Here is a 14370-nt window from a genome sequence, read left to right on the forward strand (position 1 = left end):
AAGTGAAAGCACAAAATCTATCTATGGTCAGCAAGTCCAAAATTTGCTTGAACGTAAGGATGCTCTGCCCATGACTCCACTGCTTTTCCTCTGCCTCTGGACATTAATCATATTAATTTGGCTGCAGTTTTTCTTTTCACCCACTTCCACTTTCCACCCTTCTTTTGTAGCATTTGTGGTCCCCCCTTGGCAGAGAAAAAAGGGAGTGATGAAAATCTTGGCAACCCTTTTCAAGGACACTTGACCCTTGCCTTAGAGAGATACTTGGTCAAATGTTTTTGGATGATGACAGCTTAGGAAAGATAGATGTTTCAGTTTATTGAGTGTGAAAAATATTTTTCAGAGGAAGGGTTAGTGGAGTAATAGTAAAATTAAACTAGAATAGGATGTCAACCAACTCTAGGTCATCTGTCCTACCAGAAAGTACGAATCCTGAAGAAATAGGTAACATTCAAGATCTGATACAAATTTTTGTAGGCTTTAAGAAGAAATACTTACAGCTTTTAACATGTTATATGTCAATTTAATGGTGTTACAGTGAAATGATAAATTATTCTTTCTGAAAAGATGACTATTGGTTCACTTGTCTGTTCCTTTGGTATTAAATCTTTACTACATTTTAAATATTACCCAGGACAGAGAATAGGATATGCAAAGTATGGGAGTCAACTTTCCTAAGTTATTGTACCTCACTGTAATTAGCATATTATATAACCTAAGATATAGAGCACAATGTAACATAACATATGATAGGTCATATGAAAAATCTTGTAATTTTACAGGTATAACAAAATCATGAGAGAATCTCTATGGTGACTCTATTTGGGATTATCATGAAAGACTTTATAAAAAGGGTAATGCATTTTAAAAAGTAGGAAAGTAGCATTTTAGGCAAAAGTTATAATTTCTAGATAGCCATACAAGTATAAGAGAGCATAACACATTTGTAAAAAAAAAAAAAAAAAAATTAATTATTCTGGAACTGGGCCCCATGGACATGAAGGAGAATTATAAAAAATAAGTTCAAAGATTTAGGCAAGTGCTAGATCATGAAAGGATGTGATGCCTCTGAATATTTTTTGCCCAGCCTACTTGGTGATTCTATGACCTACCAACTACGCTTTCAATGCATTTTCTTTTTAATAAAATCAGGCAGACTTATGCTATTTTTTCCATTTTCATTCAATGTATGTAAACTAAAACAAATGAAAAACCAGTCCACCAATTTCTCTAACTCCTCACCCACTGCCTCTTGCAACCACTAATTTGTTCTCTATTAGCTATGAGCTTCGTTTTTTCACTTGTTTTTCAGATTCCACATACAAGAGAGATCACTCAGTGTTTGTCTCTCCCTGCCTGATTTACTTCCCTTAGGATAATGCCTTTAAGGTCCATCCATGTTACAAATGGCGAGAGTTCAAGCTTTTTTATGGCTGAATAATATTCTATTATATATATGTGTGTGTGTGCGCGCACAAATTTTAAGATTATTCTATTTCTGTGAAAAATATCAATAGAATTTTGATAGGGATAGCACTGAATCTGCAGTTTGCTTTGGGTAATACCGACATTTTAACAATACTAATTCTTCCAATCCATGAGCACAGAATACCTTTCCATTTATTTGTGTGTTCTTCAATTTATTTTATTAATATTTTGTTTTCAATATATAAGTCTTTTATCTCCTTTTTTATAATTAATTACTAGGTTTTTTTTTCAGTGCAATTGTAAATTGGATTATTTTCTTAATTTTTCTATCTGAAAATTATTGATGTGAAGAAATGCAACAGATATTTGTGTAGATTTCGTATCCTACAACTTTACTGAATCTCTTATTAGTTCCAACAGTTTTATGATGGAGCCTTTAGGATGGAGTCTTTAGTCTTTATATGCATCATGTCATCTGCAAACTTCAAAAGTTTTACTTCTTCCTTTCCAGTTTGGATGTTTATTAGTTTTACTGCATAATTTCTCTGATTAAGACTTCCAATACTATATTGAATAAAATTGGCAAAAGTAGACATCCTTCTCTTCTTCTTGAACTCAGAGGAAAATCTTTCAAGTTTTCACCATTGAGTGTGATGTGGGCTGTGGACTTGCATGCAGGCTTCATTATGTTAATGTACATCTCCTCAATATCCAATTTTTTGAAGAGTTTTTATCATAAATGGATGTTGAATTTTGTCAAACAATTTTTCAGCATTTATTGAGATGATCATATGATTTTTAATCTTTATTTTGTTTATGTGGTGTATCACACTGATTTGCAGAAGCTAACCATCCTTGCATCCCTCCAGCAAAGCCTATATGACTGTGATGTACGATTCTTTGAATATGTATTGTTAAATTCAGTTTGTAAATATTTTGTTGAGGATTTTTGCATCTGTGTTCATCAGTGATATTGGTCTGTAATTTTCTTTTTTGTGTTGTGGTGTCCTTGTCTAGTTCTGGTAATGCTGGCCTCACAAAATGTAATCGGAAGAGTTCTCCTTAGCCTATTTATTTTTTGAATAGCCTGAGAAAAATTGGTATTACTTCATGTTTAAATGTGAACCCATTTGTCCTGGACTTTTGTCTGTTCAGATTTGCTATTTCATATTGATTCAGTCTTGGCAGGTTCTCTGTTTCTAAGAATGTATTCATATCTTCTAGATTGTCCAATTTGTTTGTATATAATTGTTTATTATAGTCTCTTATTTCTGTGGTATTAGTCTAACATCTCCTCTTTCATTTCTGACTTCATTTATCTGAGTCTTTTCCTTTTCTTGAGTTGTCTAGCTCAAAGTTTGTCAATTTTGTGTATCTTTTCAAAGAACTAGCTCTTAGTTTCATTTATCTTTTCCATTGTCATTTTGGTCTCTATTTCATTTATTTCTGCTCTTTTTTATTTCCTTCCTTCGTAACTTTGGGCTTCATTTGTTCTTCTCTTTCTAGTTCCTTGAGGTGTAAAGTTAGGTTGCTTATTTGAGACTTTTCTTGTTTTTCAACATAGGCAAGAACTTCCCTCTTAAACTGTTTTTGCTGCATCCCATAAATTTTGGTATGTTGGATTTCCATTTTCATTTGTCTCAGAAATTTTATTATTTCTGTTTAATATCTTCTTTTGCCCACTGGTTATTCAGTAGTATGTTGTTTAATCTCCACGCATTTGTGAATTTTCCAGTTTCTTCATATAATTAATTTTTAGTTTCATACCACTGTGATCAGAAAAGATACTTGATATTATTTGAATCTTCTTAAAATTATTAAGACTTATTCTGTGCTGTAACATATGACCTTGAAAAACGTTCCATGTACACTTGAGAATAATATATATTCTGTTGCTTTTGGATAAAATGTTCTTTAAATATCTGTTAAGTCCATCTGGTCTAACGTGCCATTTAAGGCTTATGTTTCCTTATTGATTTTCTGTCTGGATGATCTGTCCATTGATATAAGTTGGGTATTAAAGCTCCTTACTATTGTATTGCTGTCTATTTCTCCACAGTGGTTTTTTTAGCCATTCTACTAATACCCTTGAGTGAAACAGTCGTTGGTGGTAGAAGCTTAGTGAGATAGGAGAATTGGGAATGGTTTATCTGAACTAATTAGACAATGAATAGTGAAAATTATTTTAAAGAGATATATATTTGATACCTAATGGAAGATAGAGGCAAATAATCAAATTATCACCTACTTTACCTGGAATAAGGTACAACTGAAGGCAAGGCTTCAGAAGACCCCGTTGCTACTACTACGTAGCTATATGAAGACATGAAGGACATTAAAACTGTAAGCTAAAGATTTTACTTCTAATATCATATGAAAGCTTAAAGAATGAAAATTGTAAGTTATATTCATATTTTCTTGGCTTAGGCATTTATCGAAAACTAAGGACTTCCTATGAATTTCTTAATTTTTGCAATCACAGGTTTGAGTGAACTAAATATGTTGCCAGATTTCAATATCCATTAATTCACAGCTTCATTAGATATATTACATAAAATGGAAGGTTGGGTTAGTAAAAAACAGAACTATAGTCATTGAAAATGGAGGCTTTATGGTATTCAGAGTATTCTCAAATTTCCAGTCTACTATAACCTTAAGTATCTCCCTTCCCCACCTTAATTGTCTCCAGATCTAAAAACTAGAGTCATATTCTAACATGCCCTAAGGAAGAATTAATTATAACGCCAAACACAGGAGGAAACAGGATACATACCAAAGTTACAAAATTTAGCTACTTTATGCATCCAGGTTCCAGGGAATACGTATGAGAATGGATTCTGAAGGTGCCGGACCAAAAAGGGAATAATATATTTTTTAACTGGCTAAATTTAGCAATATGGTTTAATTACTAGAGGTTCTATAACAAATGAACTAGATCAAGCAGCAGGGAATATTGTACAACTGGAATCAAGATTGGTTCCATAACTGATGATGAGATGCCACAAATTCCTTGGTATGATAAAGAAAAAGGATCTGAAGACTTAGTAAGATGGAATGTTGGGGTGAATATATCACACGTGACTCACTCAACCACACCCAAACATAATCCCAGATGAGGGCCCAAAAGGCTGTCTTTGTGAAAGGAGGAGCATTATCCACTTTGAAAGAACTATTTAGTGGTTGTTCCCCACTAAGTCAGAAAGCTAGTAAGATAAACTATAGATGAAAATGGTTTGCTATTTCAATGAAGATTCTATTACTGTTTCAATGATAGAATTCGAGAATGGAAAAGCCCAAGTAACAGTAAATGATCACCAGAGGCATAAGGGGTGTGTGGTTACCATTAAAATCAGTGGATCTCTGGAGGTAGCTATTTACTCATAAAAGTCCCTGAGAGCAAAATAAAGATCATCCCATAAAGTTCTATCTGAAGTGAAGGACTGAAAAAAATAATAAACCTGGTGAACAGATGCCTGACTGAAGCCTCATTAGAGATCTAGAGCTTTCACAGTTGACCTGAATCAGTTTTTAGACCTGAACTGTTCATAGAGTCAAGATCTATAGAAATAAAAATGAAGCATCTGCTTACCCTTGAGGAAGAACCTCACAATTGTGATGGTGAATCTTTCCTTTTCCCTTTCCTAAAGGCCATTTTCCAGCATAAACATGTTCCAGAGTAAGATAAAGATAAAGAGCTAGTCTTTTCATGGATATTTTAACACTGACTTTGCTCTAACCCAAATTCCTAGGGATCAAAATAGCAACTCTGAACTTCTAGGCAGGTATCTAATGGAAAGAGATTTTGATTCAAGGTAGCCCCAAAAGGATCCCAGCATATACTATAGTTATTTACGTAATGAACTGGGAATATTACCTATCGTATTTGATAGTCTTTTCTTGGGTATCCATCTAAGTGAAGAGTGATTATAATAAATACAACCCAGTGGAAGATCCCAGGGTGCCCTATTCATACAAAAATTAAAACTATATCTCTGGAATAATGCATTAAAAACTTAAAGCCATCATCAGAGATTTGAAAAATTCAAAACATAACAATATAATACTCTGCCTTAGCCAGTGAAGAATATGAATGGGTTTTGGAGAATGCGGTGGATTGTGATGATGATAATCAGATGATGATTTAAATTGTCCTGGGTATTCTAGATGTAATCTCTTTATTGGAATAAACTTTACAGTCCCTGTCACTTAACTTGTAGCTACTGATCTAACAGATGATTTTTGTTTGTTTGTTTGTTTATTCCAATTAATATAGAATATCAGATTCACTTGCCACTTGGCAAGAAGAGCAATATATCTCTGACATAGTGCCACCATGGTATATCAAAACTGTGTTATAATTTAGTTTGAAGAGAAATAAATCCTTCTTACCCTTACATACAATTCTAACTTGCCAACTACACTGATGACAGAATGGTGATAAAACAGTCAGGAGATGCACATGCATACAGGTCAACATATGAGATATGAATATGAGACAAAGAAATCTCTAGATGTCTAATTGTTCAGGAAATGTCAGAATATTCTCTATAAATTAATAACAATAAATTATTAATAAGTTGCTATACCTTACAGACACTGCCATCAAGAAAGAGGCAATGTAGGGGTGCCGGGTGGCTCAGTGGGTTAAAACCTCTGCCTTCAGCTCAGGTCATGATCCCAGGGTCCTGGGATTGAGCCCCACATCAGGCTTTCTGCTCAGCAGGGAGCCTGCTTCCCTTCCTCTCCCTCTGCCTGTCTCTCTGCCTACTTGTGATCTCTGTCTGTCAAATAAATAAATAAAATCTTAAAAAAAAAAAAAAGAAAGAAAGAAAGAAAGAGGCAATGTACTATTGTGGATACAGCTCTTTAACTCATTTACTTAATAATCTAAAACTGCTAAATTTGCGTGCAGCTCAGAGAAAGAGATATTTGTCCACAGTGTGAACAATATGCTAACTAGCTATCTTTACACAGTACACCTTCTCATGTTCAAACTGTCTTTAGAAGACTCAACATACAGCAAACCTGTGATAAGAAAAATCTTCAGAGCTCTGTAACAAGAATCATGCACTTTTAATAAAGTAACTATTCTCATTTTGAGAAATAATTCTTGACTTGTTATTGTGCTGTATTAGATATTAAACCACCAACCACAAGTGTTGGCATTTTCCATGAATTGAATACCTGTTGTACCATGCCAAAAAGTTAAGCACATCAGTAGGACTCCATTATCAAGGGGAAGTGGAATATACAGGATAAAGTCCAAGAAGGTCATGAATACACAAGCTGCATGCAAAAGTAATGCATATTCCCAATTTACCTGAACCTGCTACAAAGTCACCACCACCCGCAACCAAGTTACAGCAGCAAACAGGAGGAAGAATTTCTGGCTTGTTGTATGGGTTCTTTGAAATGCTGGTACCAACAGAAAAGGACTGCTGTAGTGTAAGAGTCCAACTCAGGAGTGGCTCTGAAGGAGAGTGGGGCAAAGAAATTCTTCCAGTGATAAACTTTCACTTTGTTAGAAGAGAGACGGTCTCAAGTGTCTACACTGATGCACAGACTGTGGCTAATAGTTTCACTGGATGATCTGGGAGTAGAAGGGGACAAGACTGGAATCACAATAACCCGTTTGTCAGTGGATACTCTTCATTATCTCAGTTTTTAGAAACAGAGTAATCATTTTCACAACAATGATTTCTCTTTATTAAAATCAATATCTACTTAACTAATGGTACTGCTTATAGTTTGAATTTTTTATTATAAAATATGATATTTGAGATGTAAGAACTTTTTGTTCTGAAAAATATAAGAGATGTGACATTGTTGTCTGGCTTGTTAATAGATATACAAGTTTTTTAACTAGAGGCAAAGCTATTAAACTAGTTTAACTAATAGTACCACTTCCAATTTTTTCTCACTTTTCACTGATAGAGGTAGTGTAGTATAGTAAGTAGAGGTGGATAGGAGTCCAGTGAATCACTGACTAAATTTTGGGAACTAGGTAAGTCATCTCCCTGATCCTTCTGTTCTCCATCTATACAAAATTATTGTTTTACTAGTCCTTCTCTGTCCCAGGATTCTACAGATGACTGATATGAGAGGATTATTAAGATAACAAGGCTTCAAAAAAACCAAATACTTATATGATAACATGAATAAGCTGATATTGCAACAGTTCTTTTGGGGGCTATTTTGTAGTAAAAGAGTTTCATCTCTTAAATCACACATTTTAGATACTGATTTCACATCATATTCTCTTAAATTCAGTACTGCAGTGTTTCTCAAAGATTGCTAACTGTAATGAACATTTAAGGCACTGAGTGGTCATAGATTCCTGAGTTCCACCTCAGGCTTGCTGAATTAAATTTAACAAACACTTCAAATATTTTTGATATTTGGCCAAAGTTTGGAAACACGGTTATTTGCTATTGTTGGCTAATCCTTCCCTGAGAATATTAGTTGCTTAGCCAACAAAAATTTTAACTTTCCTGGGAGCAGGGGCCATGTGACACAGTCTTATCATTTCCCATAATGCCAAGCCAAAGTTTGGGGACACAATAGATAGTATATATGTGTGTACATATTTGGCAGGGTGCTTTTAATTTAATGAACATGGACTATAGAATGAAAAGGTGATCCAAAGTGTATTTCCTTCTAAATAAGACTTTTTTTTTAATAGATTTGACAGCTGGAACTGTTCCAATTTGAATTTGTTTGTGGTTGCAAAGTATTCAATACACTGACAGTGATGTTTGATTTGAAACTCATTCATTCCTTCACCAGTCGCATGTGAAACACCTCCTACAGGGCGTTTTTAATTGCCCAGATGTTTATGTGAAATTACTGCCATTAATCACAGTATTGATTATGCTTCTCCTATTTTCCGGCAGTCTTCTATTTTTAAACAGTCCCCTGAAGTGACATACGGAAGCATCCTTGTTATCCATGACTTTCTAGTTTGCAAAAATAATTGATAGATGAAAAATTCATTGTGAATCATTTAAATCTGATGCTTGTGTTGAAAAGGTGGTTATTTTTGTCATTTCCTGTTTGTCACAAAGCATGTTCTTTGCTTGCAGTTTCAACTGGGCCACTTCTTCTCCAGTCAGCATTTCCCGGCACATAGGATTGGCTTTAGGCAAAACTGTCTAACATGCAAAATTTTTTGGCCCTCCTCCATCTCACTTGCCAGCATACCTCCTCACCCTGCCCCTGCATACTACCTTTCAAACTGCAGGCTTACAGATTGTATTCTGTTTCAAAGTTCTCAGCTATCAACCAGCTTAGCTTAAAATGTATAAATGTGTGTATCTCTTAGACCTATCTGCATTTGAATAATCAATACACATTTAATCTCAAAACCAGAACACATGTATGGAATAAAAATTTTGAAAATCACTTCTTAAAAATTCTAGCACTAATTAAGAGCTACCTTTTAGGTCAATTAAATTACTTTTATTTTGGTGTAAAACAGATTATCAGTTAGTGTTTAATGATGCTATTCTGAGCCTCAGTTCCCTAACTGTAAAATAAAATTACTGAACTGGATTATTCCAAGTCACTCTGGAGTAGGTGGAGGAGAACCAACACATACATGCAAGCCCATAGCTCACCCATTTGTTCTTCTGTTCCCAGGTCTACCTTGTATATACACCCAAGCTCCTTCCACCAGCCCTCCAACTGATGGCTGTACTTCTTGTGTACCCCAATGACACACTCTACTATAAAAAGGATAGCCCTGGAAGCAGGTTCAGAGCTATTTGGGCAGAGAATTCCAGATCCCAAGTGCCAGAGCATGTGTGTGATCTCTGGATTGATATACCTGCTCAGTCCTGTGGACTCCACACCTTATAAAAAGGAATATAGCCAGAAGAGCTCAAAAAGCAGGAGCCTAGTACAGAGACCCTATTGCCCAGGTGGAAGAATAAGACTGGGTATGGCTAAAGGACTATTCTGTTCCATCCTTAATTCAATGCTCTTATACTTTTACTATTATGTTATTCTACATTGTCCACTGATCCATCTCTTGTTTAATTCTGTGGCCATGATGGATATAACCAAATAGTCATTTCCTTCTCAAAGAATTAAGATCTCCCTCTCTTTCTGAAAATAGTAGTTTCATCTTAAATATCCTGTATGTTTACAGTTATTCCTTTTCCCATTTTCTATGCTACACAGTTCCATGAGATGCTTGAGATACAGATTTATAAGCTCTTTAAAATGCCTGGTACAAGTCAGATAATTTCCCTCTCTGTTGCTCATTGTGATGGTGGGAAGGGTCTACATAAAAGTGCTCTAGCTTTAGGACTGGAAGAGAACAATGCCTATGCTGTCTGTCAAGTAAAATTCTTCTCCATGCAGAAATCATAGTCTGGTATATCTTGTGTTTTACAATCAGATATTTTTCTCCTTCTCTCTCTCTGCAGTTTTGCAATTTAACCATTCCAAGACTACTTATATATGAGTTATATTTACAAATTAAACACTGCTATTAATTCCATTGTTAATGAAAGTGCCTTCAGGGCTCTATCTAATATCATCTGCCCGGAGCAAAAATATATTTTAAGGAAAAACAATTAATATATTCTACAGAGGAGAGAATTTCTAATTAAAGAGAAACTGATCCCTGACTCTCATGTCTAGTCAGAAACAGTTCTTATTTTAAAAATTAAATTCCTTAAAAATAATTTTAAAATATTAACCAGAGGGAAAAAAAAGAAAAAAGTATTAAAAAGTAGTGGCTTATTCATAGACTTTGTATTACAGAAACGAGTAAAGCAGAAACTTTTTGGCTTATATTTTCAAAGTAGTATGTTATATAGTATTATGATTAATCCTAATAAGAAGAACTATTAATATATCAATCTCATGGACTTTACTAAAAATAAGGAGTCACCATAGTTTGATATCTCATATTATAAACATCAGAATAACTTTTTTCTGCTGCTCACTGTGGTAATGGGAAGGATTTACATACAGTGCTCTAGCTTCAGGCCTGGTATTGAACAAAACTGTGGGTTTCTTCTTTAACAACCTTCTTTAATCAATTTGAACTGAATTTTCTGTACTGCAGTCTTTATTTCCCTAGAGTTCCACAAGGCTTTGCCAGTGCTGGACTCAAATGCACACTTGTAACAGGCTCTTTAGCAAATAAGGCTAATAGTTAGGAAAGGCTTCTAAAACCTGGCTGTAAATAATGAGTTGTGTTGATAATTTCCACAATTAGGGCAGTATCAAGAGGAGGATTCCAGGCACCTTAGAGAACCTCTGAAAGTCCCACAAATAATGTGCATGTGTTGGATGGAAACATTGATGAATGTTCTGTGCTTATTCCTAATTATTATTCTTTCAAGGATTTAAAGAAACAGTATGCCACAAATCTGCTTCATTCAATTAGTCCAATGAAAGTGTTCTTAAAACAGGTGTGGAAAAAAATCTGGTGTGCTATAAATGAAATGAAAACAGGAGAAACAGTGTGATGTGTATTTACTCTAGCTATATAGTTTACATTTTAGAAGGGAATATATTTGGTCTATAGAAAGCAAAGGAAGTCAACAAATTAATAGATGTGAAAAACATGCACTTGTAACATCACTTCAGAGTTGCTGGAAGTTGACTGGAGAGAAAATCCATTTCTGTATTTACAAACTGTATCACTCATCAGAGTAAAAAAGGAATAAAAAAATTATAAAAATATATTACAAGCCATTTTTCATGACCTAAAAAATAACAAGAATTGCAATCTTTTGTCAAATATGAATGCACAAAGTAACCTTCGTTTTAACCATCTCTTTAAGAAAGAATAAATAGTGATGGGGGAATTCAATTAATGTAACTGATGGAGGAGAAGAAAGTGGAGGGTATATCTATAGAGTGGATGGAGGCTGAACAATAAATTTAATCTCACTGGGTTTGAATGAGGAATTTTAGAGTCAGAAATCTGAAGTCAAGTTCAAGTTCTTTCAGTTAAGAGCTGACAACTTTGGGGAAAGAATGTGGTATGGGTGGTTAGATTAAGCTATGCACAGGAATTCATGGTTTTTAATATAAAGTTATAGATAAGCATATATGAAAATATATTTAAATATGTGTATGTATTATATATATACACATACATATATCCTTTGTTGATGGGAGAGGACCTGCAATCAATGACCTTATTAGCAGCAATAAGCATAAATACAGGACTCAAATCTGGGGTTTTTAAATACCATTACTCACTAAAATGATCCATGGCACATTAGAGAGAAGAGTGATTCCAGGGCTGAGACAGGAAAATACAAGAAGAACCTGGACTAACTTGGTGTGCCAGGAAGTAAGGAAGTGCTTCAAAAGAGATGGAGTCATGTCAAAAGGACAAAGGTATCATACTGAATGGGGTTCAAGTGGTCAAGGTAGTCAAATTTGGAAAAATTTGGGTATGAAAAAAATATAGTAATGGATTACAGTACACTAACTAAAATATATATCTGTGGGTTTCTACTGATATAAATATATAAATGAGGACAAATAAATGAGGATAAATAAATGGGACAGAAGGGAACATTTTTCCCTACAGTGGGATGTTAACTGATGAATAAAGAGCTAGAAAATAATCAATGGATTAAAAAACTGGTGGATTAAAGATTTATGGGGTACAAAATATTATTATAGTCTGGAGTTACCTCTTCACAAACTGCTTACTAATTACAAATGGAAAACAGTAACTTCCGAGTAAAGAAATCTGGTAGATTCCACAATAAAAAAATGATAAAGTAACATTACAAACATTAGGAAACCATTACATGCCTTCTAATAGGATTCACTAAGGAAGAAGAGCAACATGACCTTTTTGCCAAAACTATATAACTTGAAACTAATGATGAGGGGGAAAAAAATCCCAAGCTGGGGGATCCTCTACAAAGTAACTGGCTTGCATTCATCAATAATGTCAAGATCAAGCAAAACAAAGAAAATTTTCCTATTAAAGGAAACTAAAAAGACATAACAACTTGCTGTACTACTTAATACTGGACTAGGAAAATCATAGCTATAAAGTATTTTATTGGGAACTTTGACAAAATTTGGATATTAATTACAGATTTTTTTTTTTGAGGAGTCCCCTTACTTCTTATAATTAATAAAACAAAGCTGAGCACCTCTGGGGTTCATGAAATGAACCTCTGGGTGTCCGCCACTGATCATCCCTGGTGCCCCTTTCTCCATGCTCACAGCATTACAGACACAACTAAAAATGACTTTCACTTGTGTGTTCACCCGCGCCCCCCCCCCACTCCTGAAGTCTCCAGTTCTCTCCATGGGGGTTGGGCTAGAGCCTGTGCACAGAGTCCTGGATCCAGAGATTGGGGAGGGGGTACAGCCTTAGGAATACACGCAGGGACTTCCCCACCCCCTCAGTCCCAAGGAGATGAGAGTATTTCCACTTTAGGTTCTTAGAGTCTCCATGGGCTCTTTGGCACTTGGAAAGTGACCCCCCCCCCACTTCCTGCCCCATGACAAAGGGGGTGGGGGGAGGACTTGGCACTGGCTGTGGGACCGTTACGGCTCCATCACATCCCTGGGCACTCGCAGAAAGGAGGGATGCCAACAGGACAAGCCCCTGCTTGGGATAAGTTTCTGAAGGGGATCCGGGAGTCAGTGGAGCGGTCACTGGGTGCTGGGGTTTGCTAGAAATTCCTGGCAGGGACAAGGAGGCAGGCCCAGCTTGACAGTTTGAAGGCCCCGAGTGGCCCTCATTCCGAGGTCATGGACTGCAGCCGGTGTTTGAAGAAGAGTAGGCGGTATTGGGCCACCTGACTTTCATCCAGTGATCCTGGGTAGCGGTAGCAGGCATACGTCTCTGTCCCCACATTCCTTGATGTCCAAGGCAGCTTCAACTTAGATGTGTGATCCACAACGACGTCTGAGCAGGAGCCCACTCTAAGGGAACCAAGCCCATCCAGGAAGAATTTCAGATGCGCCACGCGGCTGAGGCACGGGTTGAAATCGACCTCGCGCACCTTGTCGGTGCGCGCCAGGAAGAAGTTGACCACGCCGTCGGTCACCACGCAGCCTGGAAAGCCGATGAGCTCATCTGTGCCTTTGCTGGAAGCAGTTCCCGCGGCCTTGGGCACCAGGCTCCACCACGCTCAGCAGCTGCTGGTAGGTGGTGGCAAAGCCAGAGATCTCGTGCACCACACCACCCACGAGGTCCAGCGACATCCGCTCCAGCACGTCCACAAGCCTCTCCAAACGTGTCCGCGTGGTGAACACGAAGTCGTCGTCCACCCACAGGACGTACTTGGTGGTTACCTGGGATACGGCCAGGTTCAGACCTGCGAACCAGCCCTTGCCAAAAGGCATGAGATAGTGCTCGATGTGGGGACCGCTAATGCTCTCTGGCTTGTCGATGTCGTCGGTGATGACCACGGTGACCTTTGGGTAGAAGCGACGGATGCTGGCGATGAGTGCCCGTAGCCGATTGTAACACTCCTGTCTTAGTAGCAATGGTGACCAGGGCACTGATGTTGTACTGGGCTCCCTGGGGTAGAGACCCAGGGATACAGGAGGGTTGGGGGGGGGGTGAAAAAAATATTTGCATCATTTTAAAATTTCCTGGTTTTGATAATTTGTCAAGAGAATGCATTTTTATTTAGGAAATACATAATGAAGTACTAACAAGTAAAGGGACATGATCCTTCCACTTCTCAAAAAGTTCAGAAACAAAAAAAAAGAGCAAAACAGAGAACTGATGGTCACACAAATGGGGCAAAATGTAAAAATTTGTGAATCTTGATAAAGGGACAACATAGTTGTTGCTGTTACATTATTTTTGACATTTCCCTGCAAGTCTGAAATTATATTAAAATATAAGCGGTAGTAATAAAGGAAGTGAGGAAGGAAGATAGGAGGGAGGGAGGTTGGCTGTGACCTTAAGGTAGAAGGGGTTTCCTCTGACTT

General features: G+C 36.6%; 1 pseudogene across 1 annotated transcript; it reads right to left on the reverse strand.

Moving 5' to 3' along the window:
• Window positions 1–12483: 12483 nt before the first annotated feature.
• On the reverse strand, window positions 12484–13935 carry LOC309854400 (beta-1,4 N-acetylgalactosaminyltransferase 1 pseudogene; annotated as a pseudogene). Its single transcript has one exon. The product of its transcript is annotated as a beta-1,4 N-acetylgalactosaminyltransferase 1 pseudogene (transcript).
• Between the last annotated feature and the right edge of the window lie 435 nt (window positions 13936–14370).

This window comes from Mustela nivalis (genome assembly GCF_964662115.1).
Source record: "Mustela nivalis genome assembly, chromosome: 2".
In the NCBI taxonomy this organism is placed as follows: domain Eukaryota; kingdom Metazoa; phylum Chordata; class Mammalia; order Carnivora; family Mustelidae; genus Mustela; species Mustela nivalis.